This window comes from Echiichthys vipera, assembly GCF_963691815.1.
Source record: "Echiichthys vipera genome assembly, chromosome: 16".
NCBI lineage: Eukaryota > Metazoa > Chordata > Actinopteri > Perciformes > Trachinidae > Echiichthys > Echiichthys vipera.
In genome coordinates this window covers 7,265,811-7,288,968 of record NC_139841.1, presented here as the reverse complement: position 1 = coordinate 7,288,968, position 23,158 = coordinate 7,265,811, and the positions used below count along the sequence as shown (strand labels likewise).

At 40.8% G+C, this 23,158-nt stretch overlaps 1 protein-coding gene across 2 annotated transcripts in view; it reads left to right on the top strand.

Annotated features, from left to right (window-relative positions):
* The window catches only part of rab27b (RAB27B, member RAS oncogene family), a 74,331-nt gene that overhangs the window by 15,753 nt on the left and 35,420 nt on the right, over nt 1-23,158 (top strand). The window contains exon 1 of one of the 2 annotated variants that reach the window (XM_083929901.1): nt 18,736-19,764. The exons of the other annotated variant lie outside the window; for it this stretch is intronic. The gene's annotated coding sequence lies outside the window, so the exon portion shown is untranslated. Of the gene's footprint in view, nt 1-18,735; nt 19,765-23,158 lie in introns of those variants that run through there. 2 annotated transcript variants of the gene reach the window in all.

Sequence of the window (23,158 nt, the reverse complement as noted above, 5' to 3'; positions counted from 1 at the left end):
CTGAAAAGTAATGAGATCTATATGTCACTGCCAAGAATGCACCATGGGACTAAACACAATCTGTTCCTGTTTGTGTCTTTCTCTCATCTGTCATTCATCCTCTCTTTGCTTCTTTCTTTCTTTAATGTGGCAGACAGCCTTTATTTGCTGCGAGAAAGTCACAGGATATTTCTGTTCTGTCATCATTTCTACCTGTAGCTCCACATCTCTCACACGGGGGCTTTCACTTCTTTTATTTGAACGATGAAAATGTTTGAGCCTGTTTTGACATACAGTGATCTTTTTTTTAAAATACCTTTGCTTCAAACAGGCTTTGATGCAGAGATGCGGGCACCCGGAGGCAGAGCCTCGGTATAACATTTGTAATGTCATCTGGTTCTGTGGGAAACCTTGACAGGTAGTTTTTATGCACTATATATATATATATATATATATATATATATATATATTTATACCTCACCGCTCTCTCCACTTTGACAGGCAGAAGTGGGGCGAGGGCAGAGTGATCCACTATTGCACTGCTGCCTTGACATTTTGTGATTTGGTAGCATCCTTGTTTTTTTCTGCTCCTTGCCAAGTCGTGGGAGGAAAAAGTTTCTTTTTTAGCACTTCAGATGGACACTCCTGAAAGAATTGGATGCACATTTACTTTGACCATGGAGCTAAATGAGCCTGGTGGAAGAAAATGGGCACAAAATGTTATCCACTTCATCCAAGAATTGACTTGGAGTTGTAAGTGGACTTTCTCCTCAGTCAACAACTCAAACTTACCTAGAAGAGATGAGATACAAGTGCACATGCAATATACAGTAATATATTTTAATTTCTCATATTTGAATACACCATCGGAATATATAATTGTGACAAGGGTTGGAGGTTTAATCCTTTTCGATCAGTAATGTTGCCAGGGTTTGGTTTTGGGTTGTAGCCGAAAGGGACCAGGATTAGACGTTGAGGTGTTCAAAGCAAGGCATTCACCTCACTGGAATTCGAGGTTCAGTTCTCTAATGGAAGGTCTGGAAGCTCAGTTCCTTAGAGGAGGCACAAACAGGCAGGTTTGGGTACTTTTATTCCACTATTTAGTTCAGTTCCACTGAGAAAGTAAAGCAAGGCAGCAGTGTGCCTGGACATGTGCGTGCAAGGCCCACGCCACCAGATTTGGAACTTTAGTTCCCTAGAGCAGGCCCCAAAAACTTTGAGAGTTGAAGTTCTCTTCTCTTGAGCAAGGCACTGATGCTCCATTCAGACTACATATGGCATTGGCACAGTGTGGGAGGGTGACTTAAATGGCCCATTTGTGTGACGTTCTGTTGAAAAATGAACCTCCCCCCAATGCAGCAATAGACTTTACATTTCACAGTTTCCTGGGGCCTCATTTATAGAGGTGGCGTACGCACAGAAGAGGGCGCACAACAACAAACTTTGGGGATTTATAGAAAGCAAACGTGACGGGAGAATGTGTTGTCTTTCACGCACACCAGACATATGCAAAGAAACGGAAATGAAAGGTGTCACTGACGTCAGGAGGATGAAACGTTTCATCCTTCTGCCCTGTAAAATAAATTGAAATATTCCCTCTTATTAATCATATGAAGAATTCACAAAAGCCATTATTACAATTAATACACAAACATCAGTTTGATCGATTGCAACCCCCCCCCCCAAAAAAAAACAGTATTGTATCGTAAATTTAAATATAAATATCTTTGCAAAAACAACAACAATAACAACCCAAATATCTTCTGTAACTATTAAACAATATTTGCATTTATGGAGTTTATTCTCATAAATAATACGGTGAACAGGACATATAATGGTAATACTGATGCTGTTTTCCATGCTTGGGTACGGCAGAGCACAGTTTTAATATGGTTATCATATATCATATCAAGTGTTTGAGGTTGAGGAGTAACTGCAGAAATCACGCCGTGCCCGTCCCACTTCACGTCCTACAAACACTGGGATTTTCCTGGCAACCAGCACTTTCCAGAGGGAACTGGCCGAAGGGTCAGGGAAACCTCAGCCAACCCTCAGCCGTGTTCTGCCAGATGTGTTAGGAAGAATAACATGTTTGTCACATCTCTACATAAAGTTTCCTTACACGATGGGTTAACAGGCAAATAAAAACTCGCAAGATGCAGTAATGTCCGGTTTCCCAAATGTAATCGGTGCAATGGACTAAGAGCACTGAGTGAGAATGAAAATGCCACGGTCCGACCTTCTGACGCTGCATTAACTGCGTCCCCAACTCTACAGATTTTTTGTCATTGTTAAAGCCCACACTGTGCCCTCCAAACAACATTTATTTCCGTTTTCCCCCCAAGAACACTCAACATTACATTGAGTGTAATTTGTTTTTTTTCGTTTTCCTCTCTCGGTATGAATGAATAGTCATTTCACTGACTATTTATAGGCATCTACGTTTGTGACATGAAGTCGACCAAGCTGCGCCACATTTAGACTTAATTGTGATGTATAAAGGGAAATCAGCGCAGGACGTGAGTGCGCACTGTTTTACGAATCCCACTATTTTTGTGCGCAAGCACTTCCTGTGTTTCGTCCTGAGCCACATTTTGACGTGAGTCCGACGCGGTTTTATAATTTTTTTTTGTAACGTTGCTCTCTCACCTCAAAATGAGAAGAATATAAAAGCTACGCTGATGCTCTGATGCAGCTATTGTGAAAGCATGAGCCAGCCGGCTAACTAGCGCTTGGTCTACGGCCCCTCACCATAACTCCTCACCACTAAGACTAGCATCAGTTGCTTGAAAATCGTCAGTGTCCTACTTTAGCGTTTTCTCTCTGTCCCAGCTCCAGCCTCTTGTCCAAATATAGTCACTTCTGGTTGCTTCTGGTTGCGAAAAAACAAGAAGGCGATGACAAAAAGGCCAAACTTGAGGTTTCAAATTGTTAGTCCACAAACCAATGGGAGATGTCGTAGCTATGTCCACTTCTTGTATGCTGTCTTTGGGTTGGAGGTTCAACTCTCTGCCAAGTGTGAACCACCCACCCTCCTCTTACAGCCACCCATGCTAGAACGATTAGTTGGTTGAAAAATGAGTGGACTGACAATTTCAGTAAATGATTAACAATTTGACACATAAATGTACCAAATACTAAATTGGAGTATTTGCTTTTTCATTTCTGCTTTTCTTCAGGTCTTGCATCAGTTGATCAGGCAAAAAAAAATCTGTTTAAAATATTACTTTGCTGCAGTGCCTTTGACAGGCATCTTATTAGTCCTCTGATAGATTGCTGTGTATATGTGCATGTGCACTGGAACTGAGCATGTTTAATTGATAGATGAATGTTTTTGGGGAGTGTTTATTTGTCTGGTAATCAGACTGTGTCTGTGCTGCAAAAGGAAGCAGTAGATTAGAATTTAATTGCAGCTTATTAATAATTAATGTAACCAGCGGTAGTGGATGTACTGTATTCACAGAAATGTCACACTGGGGAGTGCACAGTTGCTTTATAAATGTGATTTTTACCTGTATTGATTTCATAAAATGTCTCTAAAATTTCAACCATATTGCCAAGCCCACAAACTTCTGTCAAATATGACTTTTATAATAAATTAAAAATCAATTAAATGACTTCCTGAATGAGTTGATTGACTTCTACGTCAGGCTAAAAAGAGGAATGTTACGTTGGGTAGCTCATCAAATACCTGATGGAATACCTGCCTCAACACTCCCACGGCTTGCTGTTAGTTATGTGTCTTAATCTGGATTATTACACACTGAAAAAGCCTTTTAAATGAGCGTTTCAGATCAACTGTGTCGGACCTCTCCTCCTTTTAAAGTTCTAAGGGCGATGTGTTCTTTATGTCACCCGTGTTGGTCCTTCATCTGCCCTCTCTCGCTGTGAGGAGTTTGCTTGATGTGCGTCAGAAGTCTCTGTAGGGGCGGCTTCAAGGGGAAACTGTGCTAGTTTGAAAAACGTGCAAACCCAAAGAGAGTTAAGTGGAGGGGGGGTGTAGAAAGAGAAACAGCGGGAGAGAAGATGCAGGGATGAATGAGATTCAAAGAGGAGCATGGGGGAATGGGGATAGAGAGTCAGAGAGGCGAGGAATGGGAGGAGCATGACGTTATTTGAGGTTGAAACACATGCAAACCAAAAGTTAAAGAACAAACACTACCACTTTAGTCATCCAGTCAGATCTCCCATATTAGTAAGTATTAGTAAGTGGAATATGGATACCATCTTTCATCACAGTATATGCAAGTTTATGTCACAATTACATTTTGCTCTGAAGCAGATCTGACAGCACAGGTGTCACTCATAACATGAACTGCTCTATTCAAGTGTCCCACTAAACCTTGATAGTGACACAGTGAGCCCGCATGCACAATACCAGGAACCTGAAACTGAAGCGGCTAAATGGTATCCAGCCATCTTTAATTCTCTTATTTACACCTTTTCTTTTCCTGCTGTAACATGTCAAAATGTGACATGTGCGAAAAGTGCCTATTGCCAACAATAGTTTTATGCAACCAGAGATTTTAAAACAAAATACCTTGGTAAACTGTATGCAAAGTTGACAAAATCACCACAAGAAAGGGCTGCACAAAAAGGCCTTAGTAAGTAAGAAAAGTAAAGTAGATGATAGCCGGCTTCATTAGCTTGAGTCATAGTTCCGTAAAAGTTATGAGCATATTAGTACCCTCATTTGTTGTTAGGCAGAGACCTTTAGTGGTCCTAGTAATCACAGTGGCAGCAACTGACGTAATATCAAGAGCACCAGAGTTTGCGATGGGAAGGAAGTTGAATGGGTCAAACAAATGCAGGACTCTCCCCAAGGGGACCGCTGTTTGTGTCCCGTGTGAAGACAAATCAACGTTGACTTATTTGAAGTTATTCTTAAATTGCTTAATCTCCACAAATCTTCACAGCTTTCAAAAGCTATATCACCCAGCTCAACACTTTTCCTGTAACAACTATTAACAGAGAAATCCCGGAGAGTTGCTAAAAATCACTAAGGGCGCACTCGCACTGTCCGCCCGTACCATGCCCAGTGCTTTAGGGTACTCCCCCCCCCCCCCCTCCTCCAGGCCCTGTTGTACTCACACTGCCTGGGCCTCGGCGAATGCTTCTTGCTGCCTATACGTCATCACGCCGTAACACGTCACACGAATTGATTGACGTCATCGCGATGCGCCGCTTTGTTTACAAATCTTTCCATAGACCTCTGAGTTTTTGTGCGTCTTGTCGACTGTTTTTAAATATTTTCATCCGACCAAATCTGCAGTAAACACTCCACCTCCGCATCACACCAACGTGAACCCTTTGCCACCATTGTTTTAAATGTCCGCGCATGGTCCATCTTTTTTTTTCTTTCTATGTCCGAACAGGCGCACATAAAATTATGTCAGAGCCGACGTAGGCCTCGTGCTCTTGCTCGTACATGTGCGCACGCTCGTGCTCGTACATGTGCAAGCACGTTTTACAAAAGCCCACCTCTCTCAAACGGGCCGCGGACGGCCAGCTGGCCGCAGCTAGGTGCGGAGTGGTTGCACTCACACTGGTCAAACGAACTAGGCTTTACTCGTAAAACCTGTTTTGGCACGGTACGGAAGGAGAGTGTGAGTGCGCCCTAACAGCCAAAGGCAGCTAACATTGATTAGCTCGGGGCAGTATGGTCAAGGCATTAAAAAGTATTTTTTAACCACTAATACTGCTCAAAATAACACTAAACCTCTGCAGTAGCAAGAGCCCTTACACATGAAAAGAAGTACAAACAAGGTAGCTGGTGAACCCAGAGTTTATTAAAAGATCGTTTTAATATGCTTACCTGCTGGCCCAGGTACCAGCTCCTCTCATAGCAAAGTCCATTCAAGTCAATTACCAAAGTCAATCCAAAAGGAAGGAGCCCATTGGTGCTTTGTTTTATGTGTAAGGACTCTTCTCATTTTGAGCAGTATTAGTGGTTAAAAAAGCCATTTTAATGTGTTCACTGTGCTGCTCCGAGCTAACCAGTGTAAATTACATTCAGCTGTTAGCAACTGTTAGCAACTCTCCTTGATATTAGTTGTTAGTTGTTAGTTGTTACACGCAAAAAATGTCTTGATGGCTTATTTTATGTATGTAAGTGCCGAAATAAACCCTGGGATGATTTTACGCCAGTATTTCACTTTAATGGCATCTTCGCTAATGTCAGAAGAAGTTTATTCATTTCTGATTTCTGATTAATGTTGAAATATTAAGTTTCACAGAACCATACAAATGTGGTTAATCCTGTAAGCTACCAGAGCAGATACTGTAGAATACATTAGAGATACTGCAGATAGACAGACAGTGAGTGTTATGCAGTTGTGGTCAGTATTTTGCGGTGGCAGTGAACAGTCTGCAAATGCAAATTGTTGTGAATTTATGCCAGTGATATACATGCCGTGTGTGAAAAGGTTTTAAGAGATGACATTGCCTGTGTTTTTCAGACATTTTTCAAATTTCATGATCCATCACAATATAAGATGCAAACACCTGAGACCGAAAGTGTTGATGGTTCACAAAAAAATGAGGTGTAACTGAGATGTTTCTTGCTTTTTGTACAGTCAGTTATGATAGAAACCCTACACATAATACAGAGCAAGGGAAGGAGGGGTTAATGCATGAGAAAAGGGGGAGTGACGAAGATGAGAGAGAAAGAGAAAAAGCAGAGAGAGGGAGGAAAGGCTAGTTGCCTGGTGACGGAGACAGAAGGTGAAGAAAGGAGAAAAAACGAGGAGGAGGAGGAGGAGGAGGAGAGGAGGTGTGGAGTTGTTTTCTAAGTGCAAAGAGTTAGTGGTCACGATGCCACATCCCTCCCACTGCGCTCTCTCTGGCTCTCTGAGGATCAAGAAGAGGTGTGGGCTCTGTCTTTACATCTTCATCGTGTTTTATTGAATGATTCATGGTATTTATTGTTGCAATGAGGGTGTCCTTTTAAACAGGCGGTCCAAATCACATTTTTGGCCTTTTCAGACTGCAGTCACAGTTTTTACAAAGTGCTGGCTAAACTAAAGCATCACAGACATCACGACCTCACATCCAATCAAAATGCATTTCTCTCTCTGACACCCCAGTGTTCTGTTTCAGCAGGATTGCATCACATCAAGGAGGCAAGATGATTAAAAAACAGTTTAATTTGAAGTTAAAGCTCCATTAATTGATATTTTCTATATTAAAGCTATACTCTTGCTGTACGCTTTTTATCTATTTAATTGTCTTTTACGTTCCTATCTATCAAAGAGTGAGTTAAAACAATGGTGGTTGATCATATAACCCACTAATGAAAGCACTTGTTGCCTATTTGCTGAGTATTCCAGTCTGCGTGTCTGTGGAGACATTCCCTCTCTAGATGTAAATGAGCTGCCATGTTAGTGACAATGCTGACAACAGTGGGTCTGCCGACCCAGATCGTCACTAACAGTTATGCTGCGTTCATTTGTAATCGGGAACCTTAACTTTTGAGTCAGGCTAAGAGTAGAAGTGTAATAAGAACGTTTGTGTGTGTGAGTGTGTATGGATTTAAGAGGGTAACATATAGGGGACAGACTGGGAGTAGAGAGGTGAATGTGTTTCAATAAAGTTTAAAAAGGGCAAGAACAGGCTCACCTGCAATAACATCTCACTGCCAAAGAGGATGCTCGAAACAACATATCCCGTAATTCTTATGGAGTGGAACTTTAACAATAAAGCAAGTGACTAGGTCTGGGCGGTATGGCCAAAATATTTCCCAATATGATTTAAATAATGATATCACGATAAAGCATGTTTTCTGGTAGCTGAAGAAATAAATAGTCTATATGAAAGCCTATTTTTGTATACTCCAGTGTGAATGAAATCTTTGACAAATGAAAAGAAATGAGTATAGGACACCTATACACCTTCACTGTTCTAAATGAATGCACTGAATTAAAAGGAAAAAGAAAAATTCATACGACATACGGATATCAAATGACAGAGAGAGAGAGAGAAACTATCTGCAGGAGTGATAAGGTCGGAGTCTAGACCCCAAACTCTAACTGTCTTCTACTGTTGCAATAAACATTACAAACGTGAGTTGTCTGACTTAACATTGGAAATGCATATGATGAGCAATTCAACTGAGACAAAACAGCAAGAATTCAAACACAGGCTCATCAAATAATCAAGATTGATGTAACTTTAGAACGTGTAGATATGTCAAAGACGCTACCGGTGTTAGAATTAGCAAGTGAACCATCGACTCTTGATATAAACAGTTTACCTATAAGCCCATCTGCACTGTAGTGTGAATTTGTGCTGCATTCAGTTTTGTTCAGCAGAATGAACATGCTTTAGAAACCGTTTGTTCAAAACAGTGAAATGATTCTCATCAGTAAAAATCTATAAACGCCGTTCCCTCCTGACATTTACCCCTTGAACTGCATTACCCTGCATTCCCCCGCATTTCCAACTGTCAGTGCGTTTACATGCACATCAGTAACCCAAAAATTGCCATACCCTGGTTTAGGGAATAATGGGATTATTGAAGTTCCCCACGTATACATGACGGGGGTTGAATGGGAAAATGATGGAGTAACTCGACCTCCGGTACAGGAGGTGGTGCTCCGCCAACATACAGCTGGTCGGAATACGGCTTTATTTACTGGTTCACCTTTGTGAAAATCACAAGCAGGGAGAAAATGGCCGACAGAATTACGACAGAAATGGGTCTTCTTAGTAGTGATTTGCCATGGCGAAGTCCTCCTTTTTTCATGTTTTTTTCATGTTTTTTTCACGTTTTTTTCAGCACTGTTGCTTCCTGGCTTATTCTATTTCCGGGTCAAAAGAATCTGACTTGGAGTAGGGAGTTCTACCCTCGGCACATGCATAGACAAGAAACCCGATTATAATCTGCAAGTGTTTACATGCAAGAGAACTCTGGTTACTAAAGGAGTTCTCTAGGTATGTTCTGGGGTATGAGAACTCCGATTATACCTGGGGTAGGGTGTTTACATGGCGTTTGAGAAACTGGAGTATGCCTTTAACTCTATTATAATCAGGTTTTTAAATTGCATGTAAAAGCACTGACTGCTGAAACTGATAGATACTGATTTCTCTATGATAGGCCAAAGCCGACTGCTCTATCCGTCTAGTTCTAGTTTAATAAAATAGACACACAGCCAACCAATCTACAAGCAGCTGGAGACTCATACATTTTTAAACTGCAGTGTTGTCATCAGCCTGTTCTTCTCTCTCTTCATCCTCTGTCTCTTTTCCTTCCTTACCCGCTTTCTTTTTACTTTTGCATTCCCTTCCCAGGGAAAAGGCCTCATGTTGTCTTTTGGACTGATGATTTGATGCTAAAGAATGAAGGAGACTGCCCGTCCAAGAAAAACATCATCAATCATTTCAGTAGCTGTGGAAATGAATCCTGTCAGGACCAAAAGCAGAAATAGAAACACCAAAACTTGCCGTGTGAACGTAGCCATTGTTTCCCATTTCTTAACGAAAGCCAGTGTTGTTTTAAACATGGCCAAAATGATTCCCCTACTTTAACTAAGTTGTTTTTTTCTATCCGAAAAAAAATCTAATATGACTCGTTTTAGAAGGTGGATTTCATCCTTTATGCAAATAGTAACTAATAGTCATCACACACATAAACATGAACTGCACCCTATATCTGTCCCCTACGTAAATGCATAAACTCAAGAGGCATTCTGAAATAGAGCAGACAAACGTTCAGATCTAAGGAAACTTTCTGGTTAAGACAAGAGTATTTGCTCGAGCTGTTTGAGCTGTGTACATCCTCGTTTATTAAATGGCGGTGCAGTCTTTCTCTATTTGAGGACCAGGATCAGTCATCAAGTGTCGAGTGTAGAGGGCCACAGCTGCAGCTTAGTTAGCTGTGATCTTTAAGTCCTCGGGGCACACCTAAATATGGCTGCTAAAGGGTGAGGATCAATAACTGTGACACATAGAGTGGCACTTATTGCAATTTTCCATTTGAATGGGAAATAAAAAATAAAATAAAAATACATCCAAAAATCCTCCAGTGGCAGACAGGCCCAATTAGAGATGTAGATAAATATTTTGGCAAAACCTATAACCTATTGGTATCGGAAGTAACACCGTCTGCAGTCATTGGAATGAGAGAGGATTACGTCTCTAACGTGGACATTTACACAGGATGGAATAAAGGAATAAAATGTTGACCTGATGATGAAAAGTCAGGGGATCACTAAAGTTCAGAAAGGCAATAAACATGTTTACCAAATTGCATAGTTATCCATCCAAGAGTTGTCAAGAATCTTAGTCATCCTCATGGTGGCATGAGATAAAAATCCGGGGATCACCAAATGTATTCTGATTGATCCCCTGGGAACCATAAATGTGTCAACCAAATTTAATGGCACCCATGCAATCGTCAAGACATTTATTTCTGTAACAATGGACTTGCATTGCCATTCCTACAACTATGCCGCTGATGTGGCTAAAACAAGACTTTTGGCAGAGAAGTTTGGCAGAAGGATCACAATTATACAAGAAATAATTAGAGCCACAATGCAAACTCAGTTTAAATAAGTGTAGTGCACAATGAGCTACACTCGGCATCAAAAAATATATTTTTAATAATTGTCCAAAATGTCCAAATAATGTTCTCCAACAGAAACAGTTCAAAGTTAAATTTAGATATCACGTTTCAGTATTTCAGTTTCAAGCACAACAAAATAAAGAGAGAATTTTAGTTTGTTTAGTTCTTTTTTAGTTGTTTTTTGTAGGAGTGAATTATCTTCTCAAACTAAATATTAAAGGATCTCTAATAAGTTTCAGTTTCGTTTTTCCTGTTAGGAGTGGAGCTTCTTTCCAAACAATTTAACGTACAAACTTTGAACAAGTGAATCTCCAACGCAACTATGTAGAGACAGAATTTACATGCCGTCATGTAAATAAGATAAATAACATGTGGCTGTTTGTTTACTCAAAGTATAGAGCTGTTCTATAGGATATAGGGATCCCTAAATGACTTCTGTTGGGATCTGATGCTATTCAGAAAATACAATTAAATAAAATTACCTTGACCTTAGTGACCTTACCTTGGCAGAGCGCCCCCCTAATATAATGGTAAGGAAAACACTGATCATTGTGTTGCCGTGTTTGTGTGAAACACGGCTGGTCTGAACATATTAGAGTCTACAGCCATGCTAGCAGCTCTGTGAGACTGTACTTGGACACAGTTGTGCCTTGAGCTAATGAGCAATGTCAGCTAGCTAATGCTCGCAATGAGAACACAAATGGTAGATGGTAACCTAAAATTTGTGAAAGTTCGAATTGTTAAGGTTGGCATTGAAATCTAATTGTTTAGGTTAGTACAGGTGGTCGGGAGACCTGCTGGTGTTTAGCAGGTTTGACATGCTAGCATGCTAATTAGTACTAAATGCAAAGTACAGCTGAGGTTGATGGAAATGTCATTAATCTAGATGTTAAGGTGTCATTAAGCTGTAAAGACATTTCAGTCTAAACTGACGTACAGCTTTTTTGTTGTAAGCTGACAACTAACATGAGTCACTTTCACCCCTAAAAGTGCTAAAATCCCTACTCATATGGAGGATAACAGCACACAGTAGGGTATTTCTACTTCCTTTGTTCAAGAGTTCTTATTTCCTTCAAATAGGTGTTGTTTTGCTTTGGAATAAAACTCTTAAAACGCAATGCGCTTATATAAAGAATTTGAGTTTATTAAAAGTCCTACAAATGCAGCATCTATTGCTGACATTCTCCCCACAGACAGTCTTAATCAATAAATATAATTTAATTCATCTCCATTAATCGATTTTCTGACTGGAGCTGCAGTGTTAATCAAAAACCGGACGTGGTCATTACATCAGCGACTGCCGTTTCTGCTGACTCGTCAACATCACAGCGACCTGTGACAATATGACATGATGATCAGCAGTTGAGCTATAATGGTCTCCATTGTGCTGGCAGGAAACAACAATGTGAGCACTTGTTGAGTCACATTTTGCCACGGTGTGCCTAAACAATTTAATACCTATTCTCTTCAGTTTGAGTTTTGTGTTCAGCCTCAGCATGTCTGTCTCATTTCAGACGTGACCTAACCAAGCTTTTGTAAAATGAACATGAGCCTCTGTCTTTCATACTTTACATTTCACTTCTGTTGTGGTGACATTTCAGTTCGAACCAAAAATGTTGACCTAGTGGTGGCGCTAGATGTAAAGTAAGGTGATCGCCAGAGTCATTATAATACACTGTACAAAATTTCATGGCAACCCATCCAGCCACTAGTTGTTCAGATGTTTCGGTCCGGACCAGAGTGGTTGACCGACTCGTATTGCCATCGATAGAGCCATGGCTACAAAAAAAAAATAGAGGTTGTAATTGATACTGACCTGAATTTTCAGTAAAGCAACCTTCCATAATCTCAGCAATATCTCAAAATTTCAATGATTTCCATCAGTCAGGAGATACTTGTCCTGCCTCTGTCACCAGCAAGTTGGTAATCAAGGTAATCAGATACATTTACTCCAGTTTTGTTCTGGAGTACACCGCTATTTATTGAACACGAACAAAAAGTACAGTGCTGTAATCTTATTTGTTGTGCTTGATGAAATTATTTCAGTGTTTATCAGTACTTTTTGAACATTTCAACACATGTGGGATTGCAGGTCAGTGGCTCTTTGCTCGGACCACACCCATATTTGAACTCGACCTTCGTTTTGATCTTAACTACAGAACTGTAAAGTTTAGTGACTGCATCTTGAATGGTCACAGACAGACCAAGATAAAATCACTCACAAGGTGAAAACAATACCCGCGTCGCCGTCACGGCTGATGAAGAGTTATCTCTGATTTTCTGCTGTTTGTAAGGAGCAGCTTTGTCTTCCTGCTGGGATTTGAACTGGTGACCTTTCGCTTACAAGCTGTCAAGCTCTTAGGAGAAAGACTCAGTTGTTGTGATGTGCTGAGTGTCTGTCCCTGGGTAAATAGGAGAGGACATTCCTTCGGTGTTTTTAAAAGGGCTGTTCTAGTAACAGCATGACTGAACCATTGTTCTCCACCTTCAGCTCAGCTGATACCTTACATGTGGTGCTGCAGACATCCTTACATTTTGGCAGTTAATTTAGATCTTGAAAAGGCCATCCCTTTGCCTTTGCATGTTTTACACGTCTGAGTATAAAATATTTATAAGCAAAATCATCCCATGGTCTTTTTCGGCACTTATATTCGTTAAATAAGCCATCAAGACAGTTTCTTTTTGTGTTTGAACTATTAACTGAGAAATACGGTTGAGTTGCTAACAGCTGGGCATGATTAGCAGTACAGTAAAGGCATTAAAACGTCTTTTTTAACCACTAATACTGCTCAAAATAACACCAAACCTCTGCAGCAGCATGAGAAGAGTCCCTACACATAAAACAAAGCACCAAATGGGCTCCTTCCTTTTGGATTGACTTTGGTAATCCACTTGAATGGACTTTACTATGAGAGGAGCTGGTACAGGGGCCAGTTTAAAACTCTTTTAATAAACTTCTCATGCTACTGCAGAGGTTTGGTGTTATTTTGAGCAATATAAGTGTAGTATTTTAATGCCTTCACCGTACTGCCCTGAGTTAATCAGTGTTAGTCACGTCAAGCTGTTAGCGACTCTCCTGGATTTCTCCGTTAATTATTGCCTTGCATTTCCAAAATTAGGTTCCATTGAAAATCAGTCTGCAGTTTTCAATTTTACTGTAGATAGTTGGTCTTCAGTATTGTTGTAGTTTAGATGTCCATACACACAAAAATCTAATTTCAGTTTGTGTCAGGACAGATGAGCCTGACATTTCAGTTTCACTCTCTATAAATGTGAGAAATACTTGTGCTACAGTTCCGAGAGTGTGAGGTTAATCCTAACCGGCAGATAAGTACCAGAGGAAATGACTCTACTGCAGGTTTGTGTATTTGTATTGGACACCAGTGATGTATGTCTGTTTTGTGTCAGGTGATGGAATATGGCTTGGTTGTCAGAATTGATAGCAGCGATAACTGGCGTATGGCCAGTGGACCCTATTACGCTGACGACAGCTGTGTGTGTGCGTCTTTGTTGTAAACATTAGTACTCACTGTGAACTCATGTCACTTGTGCTTCTTCTGTACCAGTGGGACCCATCCATTATATTACACAATGAATTTTTAAGCACTTCTCTGTGGTTCACTGGAGATTGTGGGAATTGCTGTCCCTGACTCGGAGCATGTTTATGCTTAATGTCAAAGTCTTAGCAGATTGGTTTTGGACCCTGTTACCCTTTTCACATTCAGCCAATGAGGGCTGAGGGATTGTAAATGTTCTGAGCATCTCTGCTGCTGTCGGGGGCAGAGTGTGGTGCCTCTGTTGATGCTGATTTGGTGGAAGGAAGCACACGGACATGTGCATGTATAATGTCTCTATCAGGACTTTGGCGTAGAAAACAAGAGCAAATATTCAAACTCAGTGATGCGAGGGGTTTTGTTGTCTCAGTTAATCCATTGTTTGGTCCAGTGGCCTTTCATGTCTCTGCCTGCCCTCAGCACATTTTCCTATTAAACAAATCATGTGGAACACAATGAAAGATTCAACTATCCACGACATGGAGTGATGTCATTGTCCTGCTGATGTGGCCATGTTGGCCCCAACAACATTCACTCAGTGATAGACCCACTGCTGTTTAAGTGAGGGAAGCTGTTTAGTTAGCACACTGGTGACTGTGGCTCAGTGGTAGAGTGGGTCATCTTCGAGAGATCGTAGGTTCAATCCCCAGCTTCCCCGATCCGCATGTCAAAGTGTCCTTGGGCAAGACACTGAACCCCCGAATTGCTCCCCGTGCTGCGCATGGGTGTGTAAATGGGGTGTGAATGGTTAGATTAGATTAGATGGTATGTAGATGTCCACTGCCATCAGTGTGAATGTCTGTGTGAATGGGTCAATGTGACAAGTAGTGTGAAAGCTCCTTGAGTAGTCAGAAGACTAACAAGGCTCTATATAAGTACAAGTCCATTTACCATTAACACCTTCTGCTTTCAGTTATAACAGTCAAAATGAAATATTTTTCTACAAATTAAAGTGAATAATGGTAATAAAGGTTTGTTTTGTTTTTGGTAAGAAAAAAGACTGTTATTAGATTGCATAGCTTAAGTGTTAAATGGAGTGTGTTTGCTTTTCTGCTTCAAGTGTTCTGTAAATGTAACAGGCTACTGTAGTCGAACTCAAAGCTTAGTGCACCAAGCTAGAGGACAAAGTGGGGTGTAAAGGCAGGGGGCAAGCCAGGCCCACAGTGAGCACCTGTCGCTCTAGTATTTGTGTTTTTTTCGGTCCATTCAGCATGTTGAATCGACAGCGGCTGCGAGATAGAAAACAATCAGATATCTGCTCCGATATTGACTAATAAGCTGGATCAGATATCAGATGAATGAGGCCGATCCAACATTCCGATCCAGTCATTTCTTTTTTAATTAATATCATACACAGCAATACAGTTACAGCAATCTAGTCACTTCATTTCTATCTTTGCAACACTGGTTAGGGTTTTATATGACATTTTAAAACATCTGTTTGTAGTGCACTTTACATGGAAGTTTTATTTATGTCTTTTTGCTTCTAATGTACACTTTGTTATTTGTTAATAAATAATATTAAGTACATTTATACCTGTGTTAATTTGTTATCTGTTTTTAAACAAGGCTGAATGTTTATGTCAAGCCTAATGCCTTCACACACAGTAAGATATACGCTTCATTCATTCAACAGTAGGATCGGTATCGGGTATCGGCCAATACGCTCAGCCCAGGTATCGGTATCGGTATTACATCGGAAAAACTGGACCGGTGCATCTCTAGTAAATATCAACAGTTATTTCTTTGTTCTTAATGTTCTAGCTGGCTAACTAGCATCTTGAACCCACCCTGTCAGCCTTACGGGTTACCTCAGTGCCTGCAGCCCGTCCCAGGTAAATAATCATCAGTTGCCACTGGATAGGATGAAGGCCACTAGCTTAAAACATTTAGAACCAGTGCAAAACGGATGGGAGATAATGGCAAAAAGGATTTGTTCCTGACACCCAGATTCAGCCTGGTTTCATCTCAAAGAAAAGAAAAAACAAGAGAGAAATGAATGGATTCTGGTGTAATAGAATATTGTCCCCAGCTGTCAGTGTTGCAGAGCCGGTGATGGATCTTGTTTTGTCATGGTAACTGTCGGCGTTGTGGTAAGGTGGCCTTTAAAGGCCTAAAGGTCACCAACATAAGCTGCATGATGCTTCACCGCCTGGACATATGTAGACTCAAGACCAGCTGAGAGGGGACAGGAGATATTTCCTCTTCCATTATTTAAGATTTTTCAACCTTAGTCGTTAGGCCCATTTCAGACCAATGATTCGCAACACATTGAAACTGTTTTAGAACGTTGCAGGGGAAAGTTGCAGAACCGTCCTGTCTGGACTCAAACCCGCTGATGTTGTCGTCAGCGAACGTAACCCACTTCACCCAAATAAGTCTTAGCAAAGGCCGCTGGTCAAGTCAATTACAAACTGTCAGCTGGTTTAATGGCCGCTTTGGATAGAGGCTCAACAAACGTGTGTGAGAGAGAGAGAGAGAGAGAGAGAGAGAGAGAGAGAGATGATTAATTCAATGAATAAGGAGTGGGAGCGCTGTAATCGTGAACAAAGCAGTAAATCAGAGAAATAAAACGGTATTTTCGCCGTTTTATCACAGATAGAAATGCAGCTGTAGCAAGTATCTCACTATCTCTGTCCTCATTTATATTTTATAATTTATATTTTATAATGCTACAAATTATATCCGGCTACGACAAAAACCTGAAAAAAATGGAGGTTAGAACAGAAGTACAGAGTGGCGTTGCTATGGAGAATGATCCACCGTTTCGCCTCGTCTGGTGTGAACCGGCAGGTTTCAGAACGTTGCAGACCTGCATGTTGCAAGTTTCAACTCATCTTGTTGTAAATCTTTGGTCTGAACTGGGCTAAACAGGCATAGAATTGGTTTCGCACCATCCAAAAAGTGCATGCAGTCCGACTCAGCGGTATCCTGTAGGCTGTATACTGTATATGTGCGAGACAGCATGTACATGTTATCTATATTATATAATATCTTTGTTATAGAATTTTGAAAGGTAGCCGTCATTTGAATAGAGGAGACATCGCTATTAAATAGATTTTTTAAATGTTTGAATATTTAAAATAAAATGTACACACTAAGAAATTTTAATTCACACGACTTTAATTGTATTGCTCCCTGGTATCTTTCTGGCGTGCTGTGACGTAACGCCCCGTACCCCTTCCTGCTCTCGCTGCCCCCTGGCGACAATTTTCATTTCTTCATTCGTTTTCTGATACCAGAGAAATTAATTAAGCTTAAGGTTCAGCAAAATGACAGAGGGGTCTATAGTTGAATAAAGGCCTGGCACACCAGCATTTCAAAGCTCAAAATTAATTTTAATGGAATCGCTGCATTTGTTGGACATCAAACTTTAACATGACAATGTGTACTGTAGCTTATTCATACCATACTTCTTTATTTAGCTGTCCTCTGACAGATTAAACTGCTCCACAACTCCTGACAGTTATGAGACAGAGTTTATGGTACAACTGACAGCTGGTGAGCTTGATAGCTCTAAGAGCTTTCCCCCTTTCAGCAACTCTTGAATGATTTAATGATGTACGACTCTAGGAGTAAAAGGGGCATTTAGGAGTAAATGGCCCAGTACAGCCAAAATAGGACATAGCTTTGAGAGCTCACTTGACTCACTAGCGCTAACATGCAGAGATTTAGCAGTTTGCTAGTTTACCAACGTAGCACAATGAAGGTTTATAAAAGTATTCTACAATAACTAAGTTACCTCTCAGACATGTTGTTTTCTTTTTAATAAGTAACTGTGAACCAAAAACAGGCCAGAACTAAAAAGTAATAAGGAATTTATTTTTTATTTTTTGCTCGAGACTAAATGAGCCAAACTACATCTGATAAAGAAACCAGTTTAAATCAGTTTAATTAAAGTGCTGTATTGTGTTAAGGGAGGAGAAAAGAAGGAAGAAGGAGTGAGAGGCAGAGTTGCATCCTTCAACCCTCTCCCTCTGCTCGTGTCTCCTCGTGTTATCGTCACTTTGGATGATCGACATTTCTAATGAAGCTGTAGTGGCTGCCGACCAGCCGGAGACGCACTGCTGCCACGATGTCGCTCAGGGCATAATGAAATAAATAAAACCGATTGTAGCCGGGCAGAAGGGCTTTGGAAGAAGTAATATTCTCATGTTCTCAGCTCCATCCACTGCTATACTAAGTCAGTTAATAGTTTTATAATTAATTCACTATCCATTCTGGAGCTGGTGTCACTTTTGGAACATAGAGTAGACATAGTTCTGTTTGGGCTTAATACATTTCCTCCATTCAAGAATTTACCTGGGGCAGTCCTGTATCATTTCTTACCTACTTCCTGTTTTACTACTGCTAAACACACACACACACACACACACACACACACACACACACACACACACACACACACACACACACACACACACACACACACACACACACACACACACACACACACACACACTTCTCCACCAGCCTGACCTGAGGCTGCTCTCTGCACTTACTAACAATATAATGATAAGGTGTGTGCGTGCGCGTGCGTGTGCGCGTGCATGTGTGCCTGTGTGTGTGTTACTGTAGCCCTGCCCCACCCTTTCATTACACAGAGGAACAGAGAGAGAGACTGAGAGAAGCAGAGGAGAAAAAGGGAGAAAGCAGAAAGAGAGATCCTCAGACTGCATCTGGACCTCAGTAGGTAACTAACCGGTCAGTCAGTCAGTCAGTCAGTTAACCGGTCAGCTGGTAAGACAACTAGTCAACTAGTGGTTGAAATTTGTAGTCAGGAAATCATTCTGTCAGACAGACCTGGACTTGTTTATCAATCAGCACAAGTCGGCACCGGAGCTGGCTGTGAACTAGCCAGTCACTCACTTAGTTAGTCAGCTACTTAGTACTTTAGTTATTTCATCGATCATTAGGACAGTCAGACAGTTGTTTCGTTGGTGAAGGAGTTTTTTAGTCTCATGGTCAATCAGTGTCTTAGGCAGTTTGTCAGTTAAGAATTTGGATAATCAGTCAGTTAGTTACTTGGTTACTTAAGTTAATTAGTCAGTAGCTCAGTTGAGCAGTTTTACAGTTTGTCGGTTATGTAGCCAGTCATTTAATCAATTAGTCAGATGGTTAAACATTTAGTCAGTCATTCTGGTGGTAACTCTGGTAGTTTGTCAGTTATTCCGTTCATTATTTGCACAGTCAGTCAGTCAGTTGCTTGGTCAGTCTCTAATTCAGTTATTCAGGCAGGGATTCTGCTAACCACCAACACAGTCAGCAAGGCAGAACCATAAAACTAGTCATCTATATGTCCCTCCAGCCGGAGTCAGCTGGTCGGTGATGGGAGTGGCTCTCTGCTCCGCTGCCTCCAGCTGAATGGAAGTCAGTGATCCAGGGATCCAGTGATCCAGCCTCAGTCAGTCAGTCAGTCAGTCAGTCAGTCAGTCAGTCAGTCAGTCAGTCAGTCAGTCAGTCAGTCAGTCAGTCAGTCAGTCAGTCAGTCAGTCAGTCAGTCAGTCAGTCAGTCAGTCAGTCAGTCAGTCAGTCAGTCAGTCAGTCAGTCAGTCAGTCAGTCAGTCAGTCAGTCAGTCAGTCAGTCAGTCGGTGTAGATGCAGGTTCTGGACGGCTGGTATCTCCCTCAGGATCCCACACTGTTGAATCAGCTGAGGAGCCACTGAGAGGTAAGGAGCGCAGACAGTTTATCGAGCACATTTTGGAGCTGTTTGCTGACTTTTGTAGGCGTGTGACGGGCTGCGGCGTGATCCGGGAGAGTTTGTGTGCAGATATAGAGACAAAAATAATGTTTTAAATAAGGAAATGCAGTCGGTGCATCAGCTGCTGTGGAATGTGATCACACCCTTTTCTTCAAGTTGATAACTGTTGCCGTGCTGTGCTGAGCTGCATCATCCAGAGCACTTGTACAATGTAAGCTGGTCATGAATTTTCTCTCATGCTCAGTCTCATGACAGGGGCGATGTTCTTCAGAAAAACAGCAGGCTCACAGCTGTTGGTGTATACTAAAAGTTGTTTTACTAATGAAAGATTGATCAATTGAGTGTTGAGATCAGAAAACCAGTTTGACTTCTATTAGTTTTGTGTCTTTTGGCTTTACCAAATATTAATTCATGATCACTGTAAGAAATGTGAATATGTTTGTCAGCATTTGTTTTTTTATGATGGATAGAAGATGAGCTATAGCGTTAAGCAGCCAAAATGATGATACATTTACACACTGGGGACTCTAATTTTATTATATATATTTATTATATTATGCCGATTTTTAAGAACCTTTTAAGTAGCAGTTTTTTGAAAGAGAAGAGTAAGAGACAGACAAAAGAAAAAAATAGAAAAATTTCAGCCAGGATAATAGGTGGAAAGATCAAGAAGGACACGTACAAACACATATCAACTTAACATTTCAGGAAGCCTTCACCGAAAGGAGAATAATCATTTGCAGTACTTGGCTTCTTTGAGACTTTAAGGGACACTTTGACAGCAAATGTTTTATATGAAAAAAATGTAGTGCTCTAATAAACAATTAATTTCAATGTCGATTAATCTGTCAATCATTTTCTCCATTAATCGATTAGTTGTTTGTCGATAAAATGTCATAAAATGGTGAAGTAGTGGATCAGTGTTTCCCAGAACTGAGTCCAAGATGGCGTCCTCAATAACTTGTTTTGTCTGCAACTCAAATATGTTCAGTTTGCTGTCATAGATGAGGAAAGAGTCCAGAAAATATTAAAGAATTGAATGCATAGATTTGTTTTTCTTTCTAAATTTTTTTTAATTACTTGACTGATAAGTTGATAATCAAAATAGATTTATTGTTGTCAATTAATTGATCTACCATTAGTTAATCATTGCAATTCTACATAAATGTTAGTCGTTTAAACAGATTTTAAGATGGAGCAACTGCCGGATTGAAAATTTCTGTCATATCTTTGGTCACAACAGCATTTAACATTGCTTGTGGGGGTAAAATTATGACAAAAGTCAGTGGTACAAATATGTCTCTGTGTTGTGTCTTTAGCGACTGAGCTTAACAGGGACTGAGCTACCCTGTATGTGGTAGTACGCAAGCTGGCTAGCTTGGTGAGCACTAGCACATTCTTTGCTAGCTCGTGTCTTACGGCTCGGACATACTTTCAGTGTTTGGTGTCTGCGGACAGATGCTGTTCCATTCACCTCATTGAGTGTCCGCGTCAGTCTGGTGATCCACACTCCACACTCTATTACACTTGGTGGCTGTTAGTGTTCTTTGTATTCGTATAAAGATAAATCATATAAATATGGGTAACAGTGGATTTCCCCACACAAACTCTCTTCAAAACAAGCAGCCATTTTGTCATCTTCTGCTTTCTCTCCTTCTTCTTGGCAAACCAGCTAGAGGTGCCTACCAGTGGAAACTAATTAGGGGTTCGGCTTTTTTAGTGACAGTTAGCCGCTGGCCCTCACTTCTCCTCAGAGGCTAGTTGTCAGGATTAGCATCATTAGCATGCTAGCTCTGTCATCTTGACCTGGACTGCGGTCCTTCATGTGGCAGTGTTTCCATAAGTGACAAGATGGTTTGCTTTTCAATCAACTGTACAAATTTAAGATGATTTAAGAACACAACGTGTTAACGTTAGCTCTGTCATGCTAATTAAATAGCTGCACTTGCACCATGACTCGCAACATAGCCTACTATCTATGGCACATACACTAGATGCTGGAGCACGGGAAGGATTTGGGCCGTGAGGGTCGGTGTTTTACAGTCTGTGGGCATGGTACTCTGTTGAATATAAGTTTAAATCATAGATCATAAACGCTAGCTGCCTGCACTCAACTTGCGGAGCCGGTGTAATCTCCGCTTGAGACACAGGGTGCCGTGTCAGTCTCTACCCTCCAAAGAATCCTGTTCCCCTTACAAAATTAAAAAAAAAAGATTCCCGTCCTCTTCCGGTCCCAGAAAATAATCTCAACACTGACCCCCACTCCAGTTTATCTAGCAGTGTGTGCTGTTAGCCTAGCTCCTGGGCGGTGGAGCTAATGTGGCTAATTCAGTAAACGTCAGCCTGACAGGCGTATTTCCCTCCCCCCAACGTCACATCAATGCTCTTTTTTGGTAAGAGGAAAAGAGGAGGAGTCAAAGTCCCACAAGATGGCGACTCCCAGAGGCAAATACGATTGGATCAAGTTGAGAGAACGGGCCCAATGGAGAGGCTACATCCATTTTTATACAGTCTATGGTTACAATGTAGGTTACCAAGCCTTTCGGACCAACTATGTTGCGAAGACAAACGTACTAGCTTTGCTGTGCCACTTCTTGGTGTGATACTGGATCACTGAGGAATTTTCTTACCAATTTCACAGTAAAAATGTATTGAAATTATCACTCCTCAGGCTGGATATATATTCATTTCTTAAGAATTCTCATGAAAAGACCAAAACCAACAATCAATTTATTCTACCAAGAAGTTATTGTATAGCCAAAGGCACACTGGAGTCGATCCCAAATCCACCACTGAAAATACTCATCAAATTAACAAATGACTAGATAAAATCCAACTTGTTAATGCCTTGGATTTCATCTTTATTGACAATAAGAAAGATGTAGAAAAACATCAGCCATATCCTTTAGGAAACCAGTGTGATGCTTTATGTGCTTTATCTGTCTAAAAGCTCATTGCACCAGACATTGGTGAATGTAAAAATGAAGTGAACATTTACAGCTGAAGGCATGTAAGGTTTCTTTAATGTTTGGTGTATGTAATTATCATCCAAGGACACACTCTTTCATTTCACTGAACACTTTTGAATGTGACTTGTGAACTGGACTGGAAGTTTAACAATCCCTGATAGGAGCCTCTTGTTTTCTGCGGAAGAAAACTAAAGCCCTCTGGCTTTGTTTAAACAGTGTTATCTTAAAACTGGTTTGACTGTAGAGGAGGGGAAAAGGGTCATTTAAAGCCTGTAAGATGTTAGAAAACAGTAATGAGCTGCAGGGTTCACTGGGAGGGACAGAAAGTGTTTGTGTGAAATTTCTGTGTGCTGATACATTTCTCTTCCTCCAGCTCTCGTATCAAAGGCATT